Raw genomic sequence first — 26038 nt, 5'->3', positions numbered from 1 at the left:
CTGGTAAAACGTTTCACTCGGTGAATATCAACTCGGTGAGTTAACTTTACTGCTTGGTAGCCATGAAACATTACTCGGTAAACAGCTTGGTGAATATTGTGTTCTGTGACTGCTTTCTTCTGTAACCGACTAGACTGTTCATACCGACTTCTCTGTGTGTATTGACTGCATGATTCGGTAATACTAACCGACTAGAATATATAGTATGACTTTGGATATGAAACTAATGGCAATTTGATAAGTAGTAACATAAAGATGAAGACTGGATCAAGGCTATAGAAGAGGAACTTTACCAGATAGAAAAGAATGGTGCATGGTCTTTGGTACCTAGACCTGAGCATAAAAATGTCATTGGCACCAAATGGGTTTTCAGAAAAAAAGCCAGACTAGCATGTAAGAGATATGCTCAAGAAGAAGGAGAAGACTATGGAGAAACCTTTGCTCCAATAACTAGATTGGAAGGAGTTCGAATGCTTCTTGCATATGCAACCTTCAAGGGATTCAAAGTGTATCAAATGGATGTAAAATTTGCATTCCTGAATGGAATACTTGAAGAGGAGGTGTATATAGAGCAACTAGATGGGTTTGCTCTATCAGAAGATAGTGATATGGTGTGTAGGATACATAAAGCCTTGTATGGATTGAAGTAGGCACCTAGAGCATGGTATGAACATTTAAACTCCCATCTTGTGAAGATTGGATTTGAAGGAACAAGTGAAGATAGAAATATCTATCTAAAGCCAGAAGGAGATCAGATCCTGATCTATGAAGTGTTTGTTGATGACATAATTTTTGGTGGAGATGACAAGATGAGTCATGATTTTGCAAATGAGATGAAGAAAGAATTTGAGATGTCACTTATCTGGGAGATTAAGTTCTTCATTGGACTACAGATTCAACAAATAAAAGATGGTACCTTTATCACTCAGTCCAGGTATGTCAAAGAGGTGTTGAAGACCTTTGGCATGGAAGACAGTAAACCAGTTGGTATACCAATGGTGACCGGTTGTAAATTGTCAAAAGAAGATGACTCGGCATTGGTGAATGAGAAGGAATACAGATCAATGATTGGTAAGTTGCACTATGTAGTACACAACAAACCAGACATTGCACATGCAGTGGGCATTACTACACATTTCCAAAAAATTCCAAGAGAATCCCACTTGGTAGAAGTCAAATGGATTCTTAGATATCTGAAGGGAACTATTGACTATGGATTGTGGTATCCATACAGTAATGATTTCAACCTCAAAGTGTTTACAGATGTTGATTGGGTTGGTAATGTGGATGACTCAAAGAGCACAACCGGTGGTGCATTCTTTCTTGGTGGTAGACTAGTCTCATGGATGAGTAGGAAGCAGAGTTGCCACATCAGCCTTGAAATGGAGATCAGCTCATGTTGAAATGGAGTAATTCCTATGACGAGTTAGCATTGAAATGGAGATCAGCTCGTGTTGCCACATCAGCCTTGTGCGTGTGAAGGATTTCCTTGAGGATCTTGCATGAAGAAGACTGATCCTATCTACCTTGGGAATGGATGAAGTCTCAGTAAATGATGGAGAATGCATGATGGGTTATCAGCTTCCAGAAGCGGCAAAGAACAAACGATGGAGAATGTCTTGAGATCTATTTAAGACTGTTTTATTCAATGCAATGTGTTTTTAGCAGTCAGGATTGGACCGACTATATTGATAACCTAAATGTTTAGGGTGTAGGGTTTATGCTATCAACCTAATTGTTGTCTATATGGTCGATGATGATTCTCATTTGAAGTTGTTGGCAAATGAATGTGTGTGAAGTGATTCTTGCTAGACCGGAGTAGTAAGTAGAGATTTGCAAAGTGTGATTGTAGATGTAAAGGAATAGAAGTGGATCTACCTTGGCATTAAGTGTTGTTATCAGATTAGTGTATTACCTGTTGATTTCTAATTATTTCAGCAGTTGGAAAATCCCTTTATCGGGTAGCTTTAATAGGATTTTTGTAAATCCTTTAACAGGGTGACTCAAAATCATTGAGTTTTTTAAATCCTCTAACAAGGTAACCTTTAATAGGGTTTTAACCTCTAACCGGGTATTTAGCTATCCCTTAACCGGGTGATCCCTAGCAGGATCGATTCCTAGCAAAACCTATTGTAAAGTCCTTAGCCGGACTAGGCCCCTAATAGAGCGGACTTCAGAAGAGTTCAAAGAACAACTTGTGGATATTTATCCTCACCATGGTTTTTCCCAGTTGGGTTTCCAAGTGAAAAATCAATGTGTCATGTGTGATGCTTTTTCATGTGATGATTAGTATTTTATGTTAAGTGGTAATGCATTCTGATCTAGTGGTCTGTATACTTCTGTTGTATTACTTGTTTATGCATATGGGTGAAGTGGTAAGGAGATATCAAGGTTGGTGAAGATCTAAGTGTTACCGGTTTATGCTTTTCATAGTCATACTATGTTTTACTGGTAGTGCCCTATTTTAAATCGGTGATAGTTAGTTCAGTCTTTGCAGTCAAAGTGGTTTAAGGAAGTTTTTGGCTATACTGATTCACCCCCCCTCTTATTATCCATTGAGTATTTACTATTCATCATTATTCATCACACATTGAGCCTACAGATAACCATGTCAATGTCATCACTATCCAGGGAGCTAACCCTCCCCCTTCCCAAGAAGACCTAGGATCATTGTTTAAGGTGATCCCGCTCCATATCAACTAGCAAGCAAACCTAACCCTACTAAGATAGTCATTCAAGGAGCCACACCTTCCACTTCCCACTCTCAGGATGACTGTAATGTAACTACCCAGTAAGGGAGAGTAATTGTCCAAGGAGCCCCTCCTCTGCCAAACCCTATCCCCATGTCATCCACCCACTGATATGATCTCCTTGACCATCTTGGGAAGACCCCCACACCACAATGGCGAATATTTTGTATCGACTAGGGTGGCCATGTCACTAGAACATTATAAATTTTTGTCAAATTCATGACCCGATCATAATATGTTTTATGTAATTAAATGTTTCTATGTGAGGATTTTTCCAATACAATATATGGTGGACACACGGTAAATTTAATTTTTTCACTACACTCTTCGAGGTTGCCTTAATAGATGACCATAATTTGCCTATAGGCATATGAAGATTTTTTGGCCAGGAGAACCCGATTCGCCCAAAATTTTGCCGATGGGTGTTTCCAATAACCCCAATTTTCACCCAATATATTGGATTTGCAAATTATTTGGATGACCCATAATCGCCTCAAAAATTACTTAAGTTGTGTTATAGTTAAGCATGATTCGCCAAATATTTGTATATCATATAAAATTCCCACAATATTAGCCATATAAGGATTGGTATAAATAAATTCAAAGATCAAATCTATCTCTACATAATTTAGTGAGTTCTAGGCTCTGAATTTAGATCAATAGCAAAGTTTCAGACGAAGGAAAATCAATTTTGTTGACTGCAATGGCGACTGCTAGTGACCTAAAGGTGAGCGATCATATTTTTGAAGTGTTATAATATTATTTTGAATTTATCTATATTTGTTTGCACTGTTGAGTCATTCTTATTCAGTGGGGACCCATCAGTGCCAAGTAGTTAGCCGGGAGATTCAAACCTCAGAAATCTAGATTGTAGGTCATAGGGCCAATGAGATATATATTATACTTTATAGTCTACTATTAATTCTTCAATAAATTGATTTTTTTTTTTGCACCCTTTATTTCATTGGAGATGTCAAATAGGAAGAAAGGTAGAAAACCTAAATGTGGGGAAGGCCATGAGAGACCAACAAAATAAAAAACATTATCTTCATACTTTGGCTTTGGAAAAGATTGTGGTGAAAATTAGGAAGGTACATCATCACAAGTACAAGTACAAAATTCACAACCTACACCGCATGTTGAAGATGGAGGTGAACCTGATATCTTAGATCAGGATGATCTTGAAGAAGATTATTTGGTAGACACCCAAGTTAGCCAGAATGATATAATCGATTTGGGTGATAATACCATAGATGATAATGCACTAAAGAGGAAAAATAAAGCCAAATCAAAAAAGGATCGGGGGTGGGATATGTCAGTGAGGAATTTTCAAAATAATTGGACATCAAAGTATCCATTCATTGAACCAGTGGAGAATCCAATTGAAGGCGAGCCTCCAATAAAATGCAGGTCTAATATTTAGACTTGGAAACATAACAAGGAAATTAGGTTGCAGCTAAAATTTGACACCATAGAAAAGCATATGGGTAAATTTTATGAAAAACAAATGATAGATAGAGTTGAAAAATCAGTGATAAGATGGAAAAAAAAGGAGGAATATAAGCATGTGAGGAATGTCGAAGAGTATTATTTTCATGAGAAAATATAGACAAAGCCTACCGAAGTTAAAGGTTCTATTGAAGCTAGTTTTGGAAAAGCAATGCACATAAAAAAACTGTGAAAAGTTGTTCCATTAAGTGTTGTTTTTTATATTTTGAGTAGAGGGCGTGCTATAACAAATTTCCCATCAATTAGTGGTTTATTACAATTTTTGAAAGTTTCTAACTATCCTAATAGTCACTGGTCAGTAAACAGTGGATGGGAATGGGCAAGTTGCCTTGATGTGGTTGAAAAAGAAGATGTAAAGGAAAAAATAAGAGAGTCAAACTTTATTGCATTTTCTTTAGATGAAGTTATGGTAGTAGACAATACTTCGTGGGTATGCATGCATGTTTATACTATATAGAATCATGTCCGCCAAATTCATCTACTATGTGTTGCTAAAATGAAGGATAGTGCGGCATCAGATTAATTATTTCAACTAGTAAAGAGATGTTTAATTGAATATGGAGGTATGGATGACATGACAATTGCCAAAAAATTGGTGTGTGTTGGAGCAGATGGAGCTTTAGTAATGCAAGGTCATAGGAACAGTCTTTGTACAAAGATTGAAACTTATTTTGCACCCTACATTACTCCAATTCACTGCATGGCTCACAAAATAAATGTAGCTTTTGGAATTGTAGGAAAGTATGCTCCAGTAAAAAAAAAGAAATTTTAATCAAAAATCTCTACTCACACTTCTATTAAAGTCCCAAGTGATTTATGGAATATTAACACTTTGCTGATGGAATAACTAAAGGGAACAAGCTTTTCAAGGATAATGATACTAGATGGATCTCTTTGGATGGTCCACCACATCGATTTTTTTTAGAATATCCATCCTTGATTGGACTATTTCACACAACTCACGAGGAATCAGAGCAACTAATATTTCCTGACCTTCTTTGGAGGTTAAGTAATCTAGAGACACTTTTAACTTTAGCAGCTCTTCTGCCCATGCTATAGGAAATGAGGAATATTATGAAGGCTGCCCAAAAAATAGCTATGTATATTGTAGAATATGCTATGTTGTGTAAGTTGACATGCATGGCCCTCGATAATCTCTATCGAAATCAACCAACACTATCTAATGAAAAATTTGTTAAGTGGCGAACACTCATAGATTTGAACAATCCTGATAAATTTTTACAAATCGATGCAAATGAGGAGGAATGTGCCAATGTACAGGGATTTGAGATACCAATGCACTTCTATGTTACGGTCGACCCCAAGGAACCAGGAAAGCGCCTGAGGAAGCAACTAGCAAGAGTTACAAGGGAATATTTTGACAAGATTGTTGAGTTTGTAACTACTTTTGTGAAGAAAATTGCCTATGATATTTCATCATAGGTTAGAACTAGATTCTCTACTGACAACCTACTCGAAGCCATGTCTATTGTGTTTCCTCAATATTGGAGCCTCAATAGTGCAGCTGATTTTCAAAGTAATCTACTGAATTGATAAAACAATTTTGCATATCCAGAGAATTGAATGGAGTAACTATAAATGAAATAATATATGAAACTTGTCTTAGAGAGAAATCATCTTGTTTTTCATATACTATAAGGGATCAATATGGCAGAATGGAGAACCTCGGCAAAGAGGGATCAGTAACAAGGCTTTGGAAAAATATAGGTGGGAACTTAGTGTTGCGTGATTCAATACCTGAATATTTTAAGCTTGTTGATTTATGTCTTACCATGATATTGGGTTCAGTGGAAGATGATAGAGATTTCAGTACTTTGGGGTTCCTAAAATCAAAGATAAGAAACAAACTAGACAAAAATTTGGAAAATTGCTTGAGGCTCTATACATCTAGGTATGATGTCCACACTTTTCCTTACGATAAGGCAGTGAAAATCTGGAGGTCCAAATGTGAAAGAAGAGGTTTGGGAAACACTTCAAACCAAAGTGCTAGTGGGCCTATTGACTCATGTACTGGACCTACTGGTAGCATTGAGATGTAGTTCAACAAAGGTATGCAGTCTTAGAGTGAAGAAAACATAGACAAGAATCAAGAAAGCTCTGAATTTGATGAGGATGAATGGCAACTATAAGAGATTGGTATTTATTAATCTTATTACTATATCTCATCATTGATATTACAAAAGCATATTATTATGGTTGATAACTTGATGATATTTAATGAGTCTATCAACTTTTTGTAATTAGAATTTAATATTGATTTGTAATTGTATTTTTCAACTTTCTATTTCCATATTTAAAATAGCATAATAAAAGACCATAATGTGTTTTTTGATACATAGATGTTTAGTTAGAAATGTTGAGAACTTATATTTTCATTAATTCTTTCAAAATATAGCCATATGATACAATTTATTCAATACACCACTCTATGTGATTCTCCATGCAAAAGTCAATACAAAGTTTCAAAACCCTTTGCAAATGACCCTGAATTCCCTTTTATAGAAAAAAGGGACCAACAACAACTTTAGGTCGATTCGCAACATGTGAAGACTCAACATCAAAATCAATTACTAAGGCACTGAATATTGAATATATCGTCCTGACTGCCATCAGTATCAACACAAATTTACAGGGCCATCACATGTCAGATTAGCAATTTATCAATTTAACAACTGCTACATGTCTCATGTTCAAAAAACAGAGTTTGACAAATTAAATATAGATGATAGCAGTACCCAAAACCTAGAAATCAGAAATAGAGAAATGCAAAAATGTTAAAACTTGGGAGAATTTGAGAATACAAATTTGCAGGCTGAAGGTTTACATTGTACATCATAGATTCATAGGCTAGATTACCAATAGCGAGTGCTAGTTTTTTCCTATTCATAAAATAGAGTTATTTCAAGCGATGCCAAATTCCAAATATAAAAAACATAAAACCTTGAAATTAAGAGTAAAAATAGAAAACTATGGAATACATACTATGATTCTTGAGATTTTTGTGCCAATTTTTGTAGGGTGCTCCACTCTTCGTCTGATGGAAGGTCAATCTTCTTTAAACTATGGAAAATCAACTGTAACTTTGTCAACAATCCATATTTAGAAGAGTGACTTGACATCACTGTTTCACCCAATACCGCATTCAAAGTTGTAAATACTTTGATGAATTCCAAAAAGCTTTGGGGAGTTGTGTTCTTAGGAAGCAAGTCTAAATCAGACTTCATTTTTTTTTCCATGCTTTTTTTGTAATCTTTTTTTCCAATGAATTTATTTGATAGGTCAATAGACTTAGGTAAACCAAGTTTAATCAAAGTAGTTGTCTTTTCTTGTAGCTTCAATATCTTTTTGCCACATTTATCCATAACTTCTGATGTTTCCCTTAGTTTCTGAAATTTTAGAAGGATAGATGATTTCTTAACTGTGGCATCAATATAGTTGTTAATTCCCTTGGATGCCAAATAGCTATCACTGGTACTGTAGACTACTTGCAAAATTTGTTTTGCCATATCCTCTTTTGAATAAACATGTATGCTCTTCTCAATGTGCCCTTTAATTTTGCAATAAATTAATCTCAGACTTTCATTCAATTCAGACCATCAACACAACTTGTCACTCATCTGCATTATTTGCCCCCAAATGTTTTCTTGTAAATACTTCATTGTATTTTTTATATTATCTTTCAATCTATCCTCCAAAGTTTTTATTTTATCATTTGCATTGTGCAGGTATTCTTTCATTTGTGCACATTTTTTTCTTTCTTCCTCTACTTCATCTTCCAAATGTTTTTCTTTTTCCTTCTCATGATCCAATAGGTCCTGTATTTTTCTTATTTCAGCAGCAACAAACTCATAAATTTTGTATAATTTTTGAAAATTGGCTCTTTCATCATCAATTTTTTTACTACTTTTAGCGAGTTTTTCCCTCAATTCCTTCAATTCTGCCTCCATCTTTTCCTGCTCTGCAATTTCTACTGTAGAGCCCAATTTTTTATCCTTTTCTATAAATCATTGCACTTGTTATCTACTGCTTTCCTTTTTGGTTTTTTTCATTTTCCAGGTCTGCCTGTAAATTTTCTAGGTGTTTCTCCAGTTTATTTTTTTCTCTCTCCACTTTTAGCAGTGAAGTGTAGACCAATTCGTTAGTCCTTTTTGACAGACTAATTTTGTCCACATTTTATACTTTGAAAAAATCCATTTGGAGGGTGCTAACTTGAAATTCAAAGGGATCTATCTAACTGTGAGGTGGATTTTTATCTTTTTTGGGGGCGTAACAACCATGAACTCCATCATATCTTTGTGTGGGTCATATGTTGGAAATACCCTATTCCTTACAGGTTGTTCCATTAAAACTGCAGTCAGGGAAACCCTCTACAATGCTCTCTTTTTTTCTTTATTTGCATTTGTTGTGCATGTTCAAATTTTTCATAGTAATCATGAAAATGAAAATATGGGCTTGCTAAAGCAATTGTATGTTTGAAAGGTGAAATAGTAGAGGCTCCAGTTGCACCTATGCTTGTGGTTTTAACTAATGCATTATGAGGAGTACCAACAACCATTCCTCATACTATCCCACTGCTACTTGCATGTCTAGTTTTTATAGTCTTTTGAGGGGTTTGTTCTGAAGGTGCAAATGATAGTTTTGTAGTGGCATTGACACTTGATATAGGATTCTGAATAGTATGAGTATCTACTACTAGTGGCCTCTTGCAAGAGATATTTTGTTGTTGCACTTGTCCAACACCAAGACAACTAGTATCAATAGTAGTACCTATACAAACCCCACTAATCATAGTGGCACTTGACTGAACATTAATAGGAATACTATCCCTAGATTCCCCACCAGTGGCAGTGGCACTTGATTCACCACCAATGAGAATACCATGATGTGGTGGTGGTTGTGTATTTGAACCTCTAACAAATGCAGGTGGACCTGGAGGGTAATGAGTAGTACCTTTCCATGATAAATCTGACGAATCAAGTCCAATGAGTGGTTTAACAGGAGCTTTTGATTTTGAATCTGATGTAAGTTGTACCTCAAGTGGAAACCAAATGCCTTCTCCTCTGGGACCTATACCACCACCTTCAAAATCCATTTTTTCCCCAATGTTTTCCCCTTTGCTATATTTTTTTTTCATGGACTCATTGACTCCACCAAATATTGCAAGGACTATAGTAATTGTTGGAGTGGCCTCAACCTCATACTAATTTTAATCATCACTCATGTCATATGTTGTTGTGGGATGATCCATATTCCACAATTTGCTAAACTCTACATCCTCGTTGATGGTCTTAAATTCTGCATTGGTCTTTGGTTCACCGAGATTCTTCCTCATAGTCCAAAAATTATTTATTTTGGTTTGAGTCCAAAATCCATCTATAAATTCTTGCAGAATTATTTTGGAATACATTTGTTAGATGTACTGACATATTTTTGGTAGAAATTGTAGGACCTCCTATTTTGAATGCCCTCCTCTGTTGTCCTCTATGTGTGCAATGCCATAATTTATGATGACAATTCTTTTGTTGAAATGTTATTGTCAGCTGCAATTTTCTCCCTTTTTTTACCTCATCCCAGGAGTCCATGTTTCTAAGCTTTTATAGCAATGATTTAATTTCATGTTGACATAATGCTGAAGAGTTTCCATCTTTCTTAAGCCTTGCTTGAACTACACCGATTGGATCATACTGCCAAAGACCCTCATCACCAAAGCTTAAAACTGTCAAAAAATCATGTGCCACAATGAATGCTTTTCTCTCAAATGTGAACCCTCCACATGAGAAAGGAAAGGAAGGAAATATACTCTTATTTTGATGACCATGAAAGTGCCTATCTATTCTCTCCAACTATTGTACATATTCTAATGCAAATACCCTCTCTGTCACATGTATTGGAAGTCTGTAGAGTTTTACTATTGATCTGTAAAACCTTAACATAGTGTATTCTTCCATGAAGATCCAGTCAGCCAATTATGTTTGACTCCTGATTTGAATGCAATCTCTATAAGACATAGGCAATCTAGGCATTGGAGTGCTTGTAATTTCATTATACATTGGTTCTAAAAAGAAGTCTACAAAATGGTTGTAGTTATTTATGTTATCATGCATCCTTATATGAGGAGTCCATTCATACACTAGTACATTTGGGGCTCAATTTCGACAGCCGTTCGTCAGAATTCCAACTATTTTTTGTCAGACTGTTGACAAACGTAATCATTGAAAACTTATAGTTAGAGATTATGATGTTGCTTGTTAGAGATTATGATGTTGCTTGCCAATGTCAAAATTTTGACGGCACTTGGGACTCTTCTGATAGTGTCCATGACCACTCATCTGGTGAGAGAATGCTATTGGGCATACAACATCCTTGTCGGATGTTTCCTAGGTGGACGTCAAAATTCTGACGCCTGTCCGATGAGAGAATGTCATCAGACATACAACATCCTTGTTGGATTTTTTGTTGACTGACGTCAAAATTTTGGTGGCATCCAAGACTCTTCCAACGACAGCCATGACTGCTCATCCGGTGAGAGAATGTCGTTGGGCATACAACACCCTTGTTGGATGTTTTCTGGGTGGATTTCAGAATTTTGACGGCACCCGAGACTCTTCAGAAACCTTCATTAGAATTTGAGGCCAAATATATTAGTGATATATTGGCCACTCTGTTCTATTTTGAGTCTTCTCATAAATCTTATAGTTCACAATGCGAAAATTGTTGGTCTTGAATATTGCATGATACTTGGATAGAAGAAGATATCACAAGTAGGATGAGAACCTAAATTCCTTACATGAACCTTTTTTTATCATTAGTAATTGTTTTGCATGGATTGAACAACATGCTCGACAAAATTATATCTTACTTGTTGACTTACACAATGGATATTAAAAATCATTTCAAGAAGGCTAGCACCCACTTCCCTATCATTTTCCAATCCCAGGTAAAATATCAACAAGGAAATAGTATCCCGAACCCATGGAACAAAAATGTTACAATAAGGAGGCTTATGATTTTGATCCAACGAAGTACCACACATTATTAGAGCTATGATTAATGAATCTCTATGACTTGGATAGAGACTCTCATAATTCGCTGCCATCTCTCCTAGGTCAATATGGACGTTTGAGTTTTGTGCTTCAAACCCTACGTTCAACAAACGAGCAAATTCTCCCTCATTTATGAATAGAATTTCTTCTTTTGTATTTTTATTGACAATTGCTTTTTTATCTGCATCATAATTTTTGGGATAGACCATGACAAATTCAAGGCAAGGGAATACTTTAGGTAACACCATGCTTCCCAATCCAGTATCCCACGATGCGATTTTATTTGTTCTTTATTTTAACATTATGTTGAAAATAGTAAATTTTGCTCTGCTTGGATCTACCACCTTATTAGACAATGCATATCTAATTTCTATGATACGCTTTTCACTATGGATAGCAAGGTCATAAATATTATAGTATTCATCAATGAAACTTGGTGCTTTAACTAGTTTGGTTAGGTATATTTTCTTATTCACTTGGCTTCTTGTTGAAATACTGCTTCCCAGTTTCCCATCATTGTTACTCTTAATAATTCAAAATAATGCTAGATACAAGCCTGAAAACGCTAACCCTCAAATTGAACCACAAGATTAAAAAAAATGAAAAACACGAGTTGTAGGTGTTATAGATTTTACCTAAAATTTCTATTTCACTAGATTGGCATAGAAAGACTCTATTGCATTCCTCAATCTACTAGTCAATTTTGAATCTCCCTAGATTTACTATTTTTTCCATGAAATGAAATACAATTATAAGTCACTTATTTTGAAAACACTAAAAATTTCAAAAGTAATACCTAATAGGAAAAATTTCTAGAATCCTGTTGTAATTTCATAAATTATTATTAATATCTATTCGCCAATGAAGGAAAAAACATTCATTGTTTCAGTCTAAATTTTGAGGACAGAGGACACATCACCATACTCAAGTGACGAGTCACTTTTTTGGACTATTTTTGAAGTATTTTTAATTCTTTTCAACTTGGTTAGGTTAGGGAAGAGAAGCTTGGTTAATTCATTCACCCAAGGGATCCCCACCCCTAATTCTGCAAAGATGACAATAATAACATCATCTTCAAGGAAGTCTTCTTTAAACACTTTCCTTAATAGCATCAACATATCCACCTTGTCTCCTCCAAGGTCCAGAAGAGACGCCAAGAACCAAGACGTAACTTCTGTGTTAACACGATATCTATTTTCATTATGCACAAACTCTTTGCCCAACACCATCCTCACAGCCTCATTAATGAACAACCCAACCTCCTTACAGACTGATTGGAGGGTTGGGTCTTTAATGAAGCCCAAAAAGTCCCTCTGGTCCTCCATAGAAATGATTCTCAAGTGGATAGGAGTGTCCATCTTGAGAAATTAGAATACCAAATTATATAGCCTAAGCCTATAGACCTAAACCAAAGACAGAATTTAACTATCATGAGCTCCGACAATTTATCTACCAAATGCTAATTGAAGATGAAAGATGCAGAGATCATCTATGAATAGCTGAATCTCTTGATTGCAATAGTTCCTTCTCTAACCATATTAATTCCTATAATTTTTTTTAAATATTTCATATATCTCTACAAATCTTTCCCATAATTGCACTAGTGTGCGAAATTGGAAACAACTATAAACCAATACCAAATAGCATATTGGAAGTCATGGGGATAGAATGGATTGCAGTTAGTGACTAGACATATATTAAATGACCAACATTATCAACCTTGACATTTGATACGTGTCTATTAAATCCAATTCCATTCTGGACACTTTATGGAGAACTACAAACTCTTCAGAAATTTCGGCTGAAATAAAACTTCAGCCATTGATATACGATCATCAAATAGTTTCAAATCATTGAACGATTTAAGGTACGTGTGACGTGTCAAAGAGGTTGCACTTATCGATACATCATGTAGAGTCTGGACTCAATGTGATGTGATGCGCCTTCTCTATTAATGACAATGAATTCATGAAATCGCCAAAAAAAAATATATTTTTCCATAAATAATGAAATATTAGCCAAACAAATTAAATAATTTTCAAACAATGGATAAAAATCGCCAATACACTTAAATAATTTTTCCTTTACAATAATTTTTTTTTGCCCATACACTTATATATTTGTTCCTTTAAATGAAAAACATTTGCCTCCTACAATATATATTTTCCCCACAGAACAAGATATTATTCCCCAGAATTTTATCAAATTTTTGTACCCTAGGAAAAAATCGCCAATACAAATTAATGTTTTTCCTACTTTGAAAAAAAAAATCACCATCAATATGAAAATTCCCCCCCCAAAATAATGCCTGATTCGCCAAGGTTTTACATTTTTTCTCACAGGGTGCCCTCACTGGAAATCTTGCTACCCAGCAACACCTTGTTTTTACCTCCAATGACGCTCCTGTAGATGAGGATCATAACAAACCATTTCCTATTGAAGCCCTTATTCAGAAACACAAGGTTAAATGCATCTTGACAAACGGTGGATTTGGACTCAATCTTTGTACATATAAATTAATAAAGCAATTGGGGCTTTCTGAGGACTTGGTTGATACGTCAGGAAGAATCACAATCAAAGCCTGTGACGATGCAAAAAAAAATTCTAAAGGAATGCTCACTTTGCCTCTTCAAGTGGGCCCTGTTACAATTGAGACCCCTTGCTAAGTTCTGGATCTTGATCTCCCCTATAACATCATCCTCGGATGCTCATGGATTCATTCCCTTCTAGCCATTCCTTTTTCTTATCATCAATGCATACAATTCCCCTTCAATGGTAGAGAGATCACTATCAAAGGTGATCTGCAACCCTTTCAGTATTGTAGACTCTTAGAGGGGAAACATCCATATCATTGCCCATTAAATAGACTCGCTCCAACTCACCCATATGACGCATCTAAAGTCACCTCCACCTCATCTCAAACAAATCCCAAAGTCAATATCCTGGACAATGGCTATGGAGAATACAAACTCAAGGATGTCTTATTAATAAGAAATCTCTGCTTATCTCCTAAGTAATTTGGTAAGCCCAAAGAAATAAAAAAAGATCTGAAACCTGTTATACAATGCAAGGATACTACCTTCAAGAAATGGGGCCCACTTGATGAGGAAAGTCTAGAGATAGATGTTTCTTCGTGGTTGTACCGGGGATAAAATGAAGATCCAACAAAAATACCCAAGAAGATGTATCCAAAAGCATCAGCCATAGTGGCGAAGATGGGTTATAAAGGACACTGCTTGGGGCTAGAAGAGAAAGGAATCAAAGCACCAATAAATCCCATCTTATACAAGTATAATAGAGGCTTGGGTTATACTCTAGTGCCTAAGATCACTATCATTGTAACCCCTTCAAGTCCTTCTTTAGATGTCGAAGACTCTGATGAAGAGGAGTTCCATGAAATGCCTTTTGAATATGAAGATGACATCTTCTTTGACACCCATGTCAACACCCTCACCCCCATAACCCCTTCCACCTCACATGAACTACAACTTGTTCACCCATAGCTTATAGACTAGGACCAACGAGACAAACCCACTTTAGACATCTGCATCGGTGACAATGCTTTGATGACTCTCTTGACTATGTGCAATTTAGAAGACTGCAACGAAGTTCATGGTATTCAATTACATAAAGAAGGATACTTTGGTAGTCAGGTCAGTGCCCTTAGTCGCAAAAAAGATAATAAAAAGAAAAATCATGATTCCCTAGGTGAAAACCTCTCTGAGGCACCTTTAGATGAGGAAAAAGTAAAAGCAAAGGGCATGTCTGAAAGTGAAAACCTGGATCAGGCACTTGAGGATGAGGGACTTGACCTCCCTACCATTGTTCTCCTCAATAGGATAGCTCAACTTTATTGATAGAGGAAACAAACACTATCAATATGGGCATCAAAGACACTCCAAATAATGTGTTCTTTTTTAAGTCCTTGATGGATCAAGAGAGACAAGACTTTATCAATTTTCTCATAGAAACAAAGATCATTTTTTCTTAGTCATATGCTGAGATGTTAGGCCTAGATCCTGACTTGGTAGTCCACAATCTTGTTGTTCATCTAGATGCAAAACCAGTAAAACAAAAGTTAAGCAAGATGCATCCACACAATGCACTCCTCGACAAAGAAGAACTTCAAAAGATGTTGGATGATGGATTCATAAAACCAATAGACTATCCTAAGTGGGCATCCAACATTGTACCTACCAACAAAGTTGTTGGGGGCATCCACATTTGTACAGATTTTTTAGATTTGAATAAAGCCTGTCCTAAGGATGATTTCTCGCTCCCCAACATAGACATGATTGTAGACCTCACAACGGGACATGGAATGTTATCACTTATGGATGGATTTTTTGGATACAATCAGATCAAAATCATAGATGAAGACCAACATAGAACAAAATTCACAACACCATGGGGCACCTTTTGTTACAGGGTCATGCCTTTTGGTCTCAAGAATGTCAGAGCTACATATTAACGAGCAATGACAATAATTTTCCATGACCTTTTGCATAAAATCATGGAGGGTTATGTGGATGATCTACTAGAAAAATCTAAAATAAGACATGAGCACATCCATATCCTAATACAAATATTCAAGAGATTAGAAAAATATAAACTATCACTAAATCCCAAGAAATGCATCTTTGGTGTCACATCAGGGAAACTATTAGGCTTCATTGTTTCACGCGGAGGTGTAGAGGTTGATCCTGCAAAGGTGAAAGCTGTCATGTAAATGCCTCCCCCAAAGGCCCTTAGACAACTACATAGTCTCCAAGGGAAGCTCCAATCCATCAGATGTTTTATCTCACAAGTTGCTGCCAAATGTCACCCATTTGCTCACCTATTACGTAAGGATACCAAATTCAAATGGGACTGCCTGTGTCAGAAGGCTTTTGAGAAACTTAAGGAATATCTTCCATCACCTTTGGATCTTATGCCTCCTATTCCCTAGAAGCCACTTCTTTTGTACATATTTGCTACTGTAGTGGCATTAGGGGTATTACTGGCATAGACAGATGATCAGGGAAAAGAGCATGCTATATACTACATTAGTCACACACTAGTAGGGTATGAGCTCAATTATACGCCTATTAAAAGAGCATGCTTAGAACTTGTCTTCAACACAAAAAATCTTTGGCACTACATGCTTAATAACAAAACAAAATTGATTGCTAAGATCGAACCTCTCAGGTACCTCTTGTCAAAGGCTCCTCTCACTAGCAGAACTACTAAATGGGTCATGTTGTTAAGTGAATTTGACATCGAATGTGGATAAAAAAAAAATCAAAGGACAACTAATAGCAAACCATCTGGTCGATGCTCCACTTACAAGTGATCACCTGATCCTCACAGAATTTTCAGATGAATTCATAATGATTTTCACTACATCCTCTACATGGCAGTTATACTTTGATGGTTCTTGCACCCAAAATGGATCGGGGGCAGGAATACTATTGATCACACCCCAAGGATATTTCATCCCTAAATCATACAAGATAGCCTTTGCATACACCAACAACATCACACAATATGGAGCATTAATCACTGGACTACGTCTGGCTATCCAATATAAGATATTAGAATTACATGTCTATGGTGATTCCCAACTTGTCATTAAACAAATCAATGATCAGTATCAAACAAAAGATGACAAGCTTCTTCCTTATTGCAGTATGGTTGAAGAACTCAAGTAGCATTTTACATCAATCAAGTTTGATTAGATTCCACATACCAACAATAGAGTTGCAGATGCAATGGCCACTATTGGTTCCCTCCTTCATAAGTTGACACATAGTCAGAAGTGTGAGTTTTTTTGTTGAGCAACTCTTCATACTGGCATATGACCTACCATAGTCTGAAATGGTGTGTGTACTCATTGGTTCCAAATCCCCTCGGTATCAGGAGACCTTCACTTACCTAAGAGACAACACCATTCCCCCACACCTCACCAAAACCCAACAACAAACCTTTATTCTTCGATGCACCCATTATACTATCCTTGTTGACACCCTATTCAAAAGGCATTCCGATGGTTCCCTCCTAAGGTGCTTTCACAAACAAGAAGTTGAATGGGTACTACGTGATGTGCACGAAGGTATCTATGGGGAACACTCAAGTGGTCTCACTTTGGCTAAAAAGCTCTTGTGAATAGGATACTACTGGCCTACAATGGAAGTAGATGCATACAATTATGTGAAGAAATATATTCCTTGTCAGAAACATGGTGACAAGATCCATGTTCTCTCATAGGATTTGCAACCTTTTATCACACCCTAGCCCTTCTCAAAGTGGGGGTGTTAGTCTCAAATTTTGATTTCCCTCTTATCCCTTGTAAGAAAATGAATAACTCAGTCTGCATATGAAGAGATCAAGGAAAAAAGAACCTTAGAGTAACATATAACAAGGTTTTGAGAACCTTCTACACTTTGAACTTATCCGAAGTTCAAGTGGGTATACCTTCTATGAATACTTTCACACTTTCAAATGAGATCCACAGTAAACCAGTGTCAAAAATCAGTGGATTTCATCACCTCAACATAAATTGAAATATTTGAATAAAAAATTATATATTTCTTTAGTATTGATCTTCAAGAAAATTAGAAAGAATCCCACAACAAGTACCAATGCCTTATCTAGGCCACAGAGTCATCTAAATTAAGCAATAATTTTCAACAATTGAACATTCTAATATACCTCATCATCTCAACTTTTATGAACCTCGTATATGCCTAACATATACATAGATCATTTCCCATTTAACTAAAAGAACTCATCAGATTCATGGCAATAGACAATAGATTTGCTGATAGAAATATTCCTTGCACATTCAATCCCTCTCCTAAAGAGGAAAGCCAGAAATAATATCTATTCGATCGCCTTATAATCCATGCTCATTCAAACAACCCTAGATTATTCAAATGAAACCAGCAAATTACAGAATGCACACCAAAAGACAAAGAAATTTTAGGCCTGAAACTTTGATTTATATAATCATATTCATTCTTCAAAATATTACATCATCCAGAGTCATCTCTTTGAAACCAGAAAAACCTAAGTATATTTTGCCAAAGTTTCTTTACAAAATTCTTGTGATGCCTCTTTTACTAGTCTTGGTATCCATTTATAACATTATGGATACGTACAAGCTTTGGACATTCCTAAAAGAGTTTGTTACAAACCACGATACTCTCCAAGAAACAGTTACAAGTCCTTTTCAATATCAATGGCCTCTTCCATTTGTTGTTCTACTACAACCTTTTCTATCTGCTCTTTAGTATCTTCTTCTTGTCTAATATATTTGTCCTTTCACTCCTGGAACACATCATCACTTGGCCAAGCAAAGCTAACAATCTTCTGTTTCATCCCTTCTAGCCTTTCCAAGTGACCCTTAATTTCCCAATTTTTGTTTCTATGAAACCATAATGTGATTTCACCTTTTCAATTTCTTCAATTGTCTGGACAAATAAGGATGTGTCATTAGTGTTAATGATTTCATTAACCCTTTGGGACAATTTGTGGTCTAGCTCTCCTAACGATGCCTTCTCCTCTTTTAACTGAATTGGACTGACAAAACCCCCTGGAAACAATTCATATTTGTGCTCTGAATATTCTTTTCTATAGAGTTGAGCTTTTCTTTTTAAACCTGCCCTTTCCTCTAAGAGTATATTCATTTCTTTTATAAACTCATTAGTGGACCTAAGATTATCATTTTCCTCTATATCCGCATAGGATGACCACATAAGCTCTAATTTCTTACCTCTAGGAATCCACTTATTAAGGATTGTTTCCAAGGTGGTTTCATCCTCTCTTAATTTAATCAGGATATTCAGGATCCTTTTCATAGAAATGTGTACAATAAAGGCCTTGATAGAATCAACAAACTTCAAAATTGTGGCTTTTACCTTTTCTTCATACTTGCTTGCAAACAAGGCTTGAGCTTGTTTCAACTTTTTCAACTCCTGTTGGATAGTTTCGGTTGACTGGAAACTAGAAGGCATAGGAGAAGGGGGATATTCTATAATGGGACTGGTAGGTGGAGGTCTTGCTGGAGAGGAGGCTATCATGAGAGTAGAGGCTTCACCTGGATGGTGCTGACCTGTCAACTAACTCTGAAGTTTAGCAATAATACTGTCCCTGTTGGCTATTCCTTTTTTGGCCTCATTGTAAGCCTTTAAGATGGTTTCCAATTTTAATTGGAGATTAGCCTTTTATTTTGCCTCCTTTTCAGCTACTGCCACATTGAACTTTGCAGTTTCCAAGACTGTGCTTGCAACTTCCACCACCCCCGTATCTTGGAATCTTCTTACAATCATGCCTCCTAGGAGACTAGAATCTGATACATCTTTCCTCCTTTTATTCTCATCCTTCTTCAATGACCACATGAATAGAGCAGCATTATCCTTGTTGAAGGTCACTCCTTCCATGGGTTTTGTTTCCTTCCTTACTACTTCAAGGACTAGAGCATCATCTATATCCCATTCAGGGAGGATCAAAACACTAGCCTTAGACACCATCTCTCTTCCTTTCTTAGGAATAATAGTTTTAAACTCTTCAATAATTTCCTACTTTACCTCTTCTTCCACCTGAGTTATCTCCATGTGAGGCTATTCACTCTTCCTTTGCTCACATCTAGCTTTGAATTGTTCCATATTTTGCTTCCACACAAATTGCATGAAAGCCCCTATTGTAACAAAATTAATGTTAGCTAGGAATTCCTCACTGGCTTGCTTAACAGGAAGGTCTAACTCTTGGTCCTTTAGCTCACCATTAGTCAAGTTCATTTCAGCACTAAGTGGCTCTTCTGGCATCCCTTCTTGGGTCTCCTCATATGTGTAGGCAGTCTCTCCAAGACTCCCTAACTGTAACAATTGTTTAGACACCGCTAGCTCATCTCCTATGTGGATAGGGGACTGAGATGGAGAATACAAAGGCTCATTGGTTTGCACTTCCTTTCCTATCCTTTTCCTTTTAGGGGAGTCTTGGATTTCAATGACATCTTCAATTTCTCTTTTCCCTCTTGAAGTGGAAGGCTCACCTATCACTGGCATCATCACACTATACTTTGATTTCCTATGCATCACATAATCACTAGGTGGAATAGCCTTAGCAAAAGCAGGCTTAGCCAGGACCAGTTTAACCCTGTCAGGATCTTTTTGCATTATAGCCTCCCTTTTTTCTTTCAATATTTGCATGAGGTCTTCAAAATAAAGAACCAAGAATTTGATTTTCTCCTCAAAAGGGTTAAAGCTAGAAAGGGGGTCATAACTACTATCAAAATGATGAATAAAGTCAAGAGCTCTTTTATATGCAACCCACTTCTCTTTCCTCAATTCTTGCTCATCCAAACTAAATTCATTTCTAATTAAAACTTCAGGGAACTGAAATTGGTGAGGCCTACCTTTACACACTGCCCTCTTTCTAAACATACCGTTGAAAAAGTCCTCAGGGTCTGCACATCTTGAAACTACAGTTGACAACCTATATGGCTTAAAGAATTCTTCAAAATATTTCCAGCCACCTTTAGTGATTACAAAATGATGGGCAATAGTAATGGTTGGAAAAATGGTCCCCTTACCCCTATTTGTCAGCTCTGCCTCTTGTACACCTCCAATTTGCCTCAAGGCTTCTGCAATCCCTATCTTCAATGGGACCTGATAGGGAAATATATAGGGAGTGCCTCTGAAACCATACACTCTGAAAAATGGTAGAAACAGGGTACAAATACATATCTCCCCAATTGTGAACAATCTTAATACCCTCAGCAAACTCTTTAGGCCTGAGGAATTCCAAGAGAGCCCTAGGAATTGTAGGGTTTTCTGTGCACAAAATAAATCTTATCTTAGATGCAAAGCATCTATCAAACTTCAAATAGATAGCATCCTCTCTATCCAAGGATAAAATAGTGCTCCAAAGTTGAACATGCATCTCTTCCTTATCTTTCACCTTAACCAAATCCATTTCCTTAGCAAAATAGTCAGCACCCTTGAACAAAAACATGTGCATCAGAAGGGAATACCATCCAAACAGTTTGTCCACCTTACCATTTTTTATCCCTACTAGCCCTGCATGAATTACATTAGTAAGGTATGGTGCATAATCAAATGTTATTGCCAGAGAGGGGTTTAGAATTTGTGCAATCATTAGCATGTAATGGGTTGGCATGTTTTTCTTAGCATCTTCTCCAAAAATCTGACATAGCGCCTAATACATACCCTTAGCTCTTAGAGTAAACAGATTCAAGGAGAAAGGTTCCATTGAATTGGGGCCTACAAATGTTAACCCTACTATCTTGACAAAAAATTCTTTCAGAGGGCCATTCCTAAGGTGATCCCTTTGTGCATTATAGACCTAGGCTAATGACTCAAAATCAATAGGTTTCAACATATTTGAAGCTTCATTGAGCGTAAAAACTTTTTTGAATTCATCATCATTTATTTCAACTAGGGCTGATCCCTTCACATTTCTGATACATCTAGCTATAAGGTCATAATTTTGTGCAATCAGAGTCAACAAATCTACATCCATGAATACACCAGGGACAATAAGCTTCCCCACATCCAATTCCCATATGCTATTTAAAGGGGCAAGGGAATGTCTCTGACCAAAACCAACTTTGAACAATCCTAAACCTGACAGCCCTATTTGAGGATCCCTTAACCAATTACCTTTATCATATAAGCCATCCCCAATTCTTAGATGAGGTTTCTTCAGTACTAATTCTTTGGCCTTGGCCCCGACATTGGTAGACATGGTTAACTGTTCCAAAAAATCATCACAAATATTTCTATCCTGGTAATTCACTTTTCCTATCAACTCCTTTCTTGGTGCCATCTTGATAATGCAACTATGTCAATTGAGACTTGCCCAGACCTCTAATGAAACAATTCACATAGCAATCACTGACTTCAGACTAGAAATAGCAAGAAAAGCACAAAAACCCTGTTATTCGCTTGAAGAAAACCGCTCTGCACCAATTTCTCTGCAACAGACTTCATTGAAATGATGCCAACATTAAAGTTGATGCGGACTCTAATACGGCAAGTTGGCATTGATTTTTTAGAAATTAATCTCGCATGCTTCAGCCATCACCTCATAATTGAATTCTAAAATCAAATTCAAAAATGGGCTCCGACGGATCATAAATTCTCTGAGTATTTCCTCTGTTTCGTTGTTTCACTATTTCACAAAGCTTAAAACCTCCACACCTTTCTTTCATAAAACAACGACAACTATTGGATCACAGGAACTTGCACTGCTTTTATTCCATCCGGTCTTTCTGTGTTAGTGACAGGCCCCACCTATTTTTTGCTACTTCATAGGTCTTAAACCTTGTGCAATTTTCCTTCATGAAGCAACGCCGGCCATTAGATCAAGATCTACCTACCCGGTTTTTATCTCCAACAATGACCGTCAGTCTTATTAACTAACCGCGCATCACCCTGATGGCTAATGGTTTCTGCCATTTCGCAGAGACTAAGCCATAGGCATCTTCGGGCTACAAAACAATGACAACCATTGGATCGACCACGAGATGAACACCTTTTAACATGCTTCAGAGCTTTCAAGTGGGCCCTTTATCTTGGAGATCACATGCTTTATCTCATTACCGGTTAACAAATGCCACATGGTAGTCGACCATTTGCTCAAGAAGTTCCATCGGGTTCCATTCTAAAACTGCCACGTGCTTTACTTCACTATTCTCCACATAACTGCCGGTTGAACCAAGGCGGGCCCTCAACTACCCTTTAGAGCCACACACACTTGATAGGTCACCATTATACTTCCATGGAACAAACCATCTATCTTGCCATGTCATGCCTTTGTGTGATTGCCACCTCAGCAGTCTGGTCTCAACCTTTCGGTGGAATTTTCTTCATCGACGAGCGGTCTATAGGTCTCATCGAACAAGAACTTTCATCAAAACCATCAAGACCACCGTAGACCACCACCTCAGCGCCATCGGACCTACCACCTATCTTTTGCCATTTCGCGATCACTAATCTTCATTTGACTTGTGACTACAAAACCACAAAAACCGTCCGATCAAATCAAACTTAATTGGCCTTTAACTTTATGATCTACCTATCCTTTGGGCCCACCAACCCCTTTCGCCATTTCACAGAGCTTAAAACTTAGGTTACTTATCTTCACAAAACAACAACAACTGCTAGATCACAGAAACTTGCTCATCGGTTACCCTTGCCATGACCACCTCAGCCTGGGCCCACCACCCCTTTCGCTACTTTGTGAAAGGAAGAACACGTGCATATTTTGGCCGCGAATCAATGTGAGTCGTTAATCTTTTTCAAAACCGATCACCTTTTAACCAAAGAAGTCGCTTGCCTCTGGGAGCCACCAAGTCTTTCGTTGTTTCGTAGAACTTATAGCATGCGCATCTTGATGGTCAATCCATCTGGTCGGGCCCACCTAGCCTTTTCACTACTTCGCAAACATTAACTTGCTAGCATCTTGGCCTAGTGAAACAACGACAACTACAAGATTAACAATGAGTTGCACAATAATTAAGGGCCTCATCAAACATTAGAACAAGACATAGGCGAAGGCGTAAATTTTGAAAATATTAAGGGACTGCCTAGGGAAAGAACTAAAGGGGGAACACTTTTCATGATAGACTGACCCTTCTTTAAGTGGTAAAAGTAACTCAAAAACCTTTAAACCCTCTTCTAACTCAAGAAAATAAGAGGCAACAAAGCCATATTAAACACATTTTTTGTAGACTTCTAGCTAGCTATGGAATGAGAACATCCAATTTAAAACAGTGATAATAGGGGGATTGATCTCATTGGGAAAATCCACCCTGCATCCTCCAATGGTCATAAATTCATTATCACCGCCACCGAATACTTCACCAAGTGGGTGGAGGCCATCCCTCTTACCTTCACCACTGGTAAACAAATCTCTAAACTCATTCTCTACTATTTGATCTACTGATATGGAATCCCCAAAGTTATCATCATAGATAATAGTAGACCTTCCAAAAATCAATATGTTAAAGAGCTCTGTCAGAAGTTTGATATCCAATACCTCTTCTCCACCCCCTATTACCCACAAAGTAACAGTCAAGTTGAGGCTTCTAATAAGACCTTAATCAAAAATCTTAAAATGACTATCAATGAAGCTAGTCATGATTGGCACTTCCAACTCCATCCTACTCTATGGGCTTACCACACCTCCATCCGCACACCCACAAGCGCCACTCTATATGTTAGACAACTCAAATCACCATAGGAGAACTGAGAGGGGGGGGGTGAATTAGTTGTCACTAGATTATAGAACTTTAGGTATTCAAATCCTTATTACCGAAACACATAAACTTAATACCATAATGCCAAAACCAAACACTGGAATAACTGATATAGCAATTAAACATAAACATAAATCACAGAACAACTATCATCCATCTAGAACACATGACACCAAGATTTGTACGTGGAAAACTCAGTAAAGGAAAAAACCACGTTGGGAAGCCTACCCACAGTCAGATAATACTTCTGCAGTAAGTATGTGATTACAATATGAGGGGCCTGCACATGCAGGAAGGCCAATATCCTAGAGCACATTGTTCATCACAAAAAAGAGCCTCATTGACTACAAAATAAATCCTAGAGCCAATATCCTGAGTACAATTCTGGAGACCTTAAACCTCTTCCACAAACCCAATTCGGTCACCTATGATCGACCAAAACCTCTGCATATGATTACAACTTTATTTGCACACAAATAATTCCATAACCTTAACCTCTGATCTACAAAGAGATCTTACATCATATTTATACCAACCCGAGACCTAAACAATTAGGTCGACCACCTAAAATATGATACAATAAATTCATAACATAAACCTATAATGCAATGATCAACCAAGTTGGCTTAGGCTGAAAACAATGTAAGCCAATCATTAAATCCCGATGGTAACACATCAGGAACATCCTCCAACAAGTTACATAAACTAGTCCATAACCTAGATAACACTAGACCCAAAATAGGTCGGCATAAACCAAAACTAGCACCACTGATGAATTGGAGCATGAACATGATAACCATCTAGAAGCTGCACCAACACCACTTATCATGTGCATCAAAAGATATTCAACAAAGCTCTGTCGATAAAACCCTTATCGATGACCAAAAGGCTTACTAGAACAAATGATAGTATCTGAGTCATCAAATCCCAAACCAACTAATCATGATATGCACTTGAATAGCATGAATGACAGATCCCAATCAATTCCACAAACCAAAGCATACCAGAGCATACCGAACGAATATCATAATCCAACCACTCTACTAGAACCAACAGGAAACTAGTAAACAACCAAAACAATCGGTGTCATCAATGAAAAAATATCAATGGAAGACATAATAAATTCCTCCATATTGCCAACAATCTCTGCCTTTGGCATTGATGGAAACACTAGATGTGAAAAACATCCAAGTGCCAAGAAATGCCAAAGAAGTCTCCCCCTATGGAAGACAACCAATAATCTCCCACAAAATGATATAGCAATACTAGATGTGAAAAATATCCAAGTGCCAAGAAATTCCAAACAAGTCTCCCCTATGGAAGATAACCAACAATCTCCCACAAAATGATATAGCAATGAAGCTCTGAAGCAAACTCCCCTAATGAATATATCTCTATTAAGCTCTGATCTCTCCCCCTTTGACATCAATACTAGAGATCTGACATAAATATTA

This window comes from Cryptomeria japonica, chromosome 6, assembly GCF_030272615.1.
Source record: "Cryptomeria japonica chromosome 6, Sugi_1.0, whole genome shotgun sequence".
In the NCBI taxonomy this organism is placed as follows: Eukaryota; Viridiplantae; Streptophyta; class Pinopsida; order Cupressales; family Cupressaceae; genus Cryptomeria; species Cryptomeria japonica.
Note: the sequence above shows the minus strand (reverse complement) of the source record.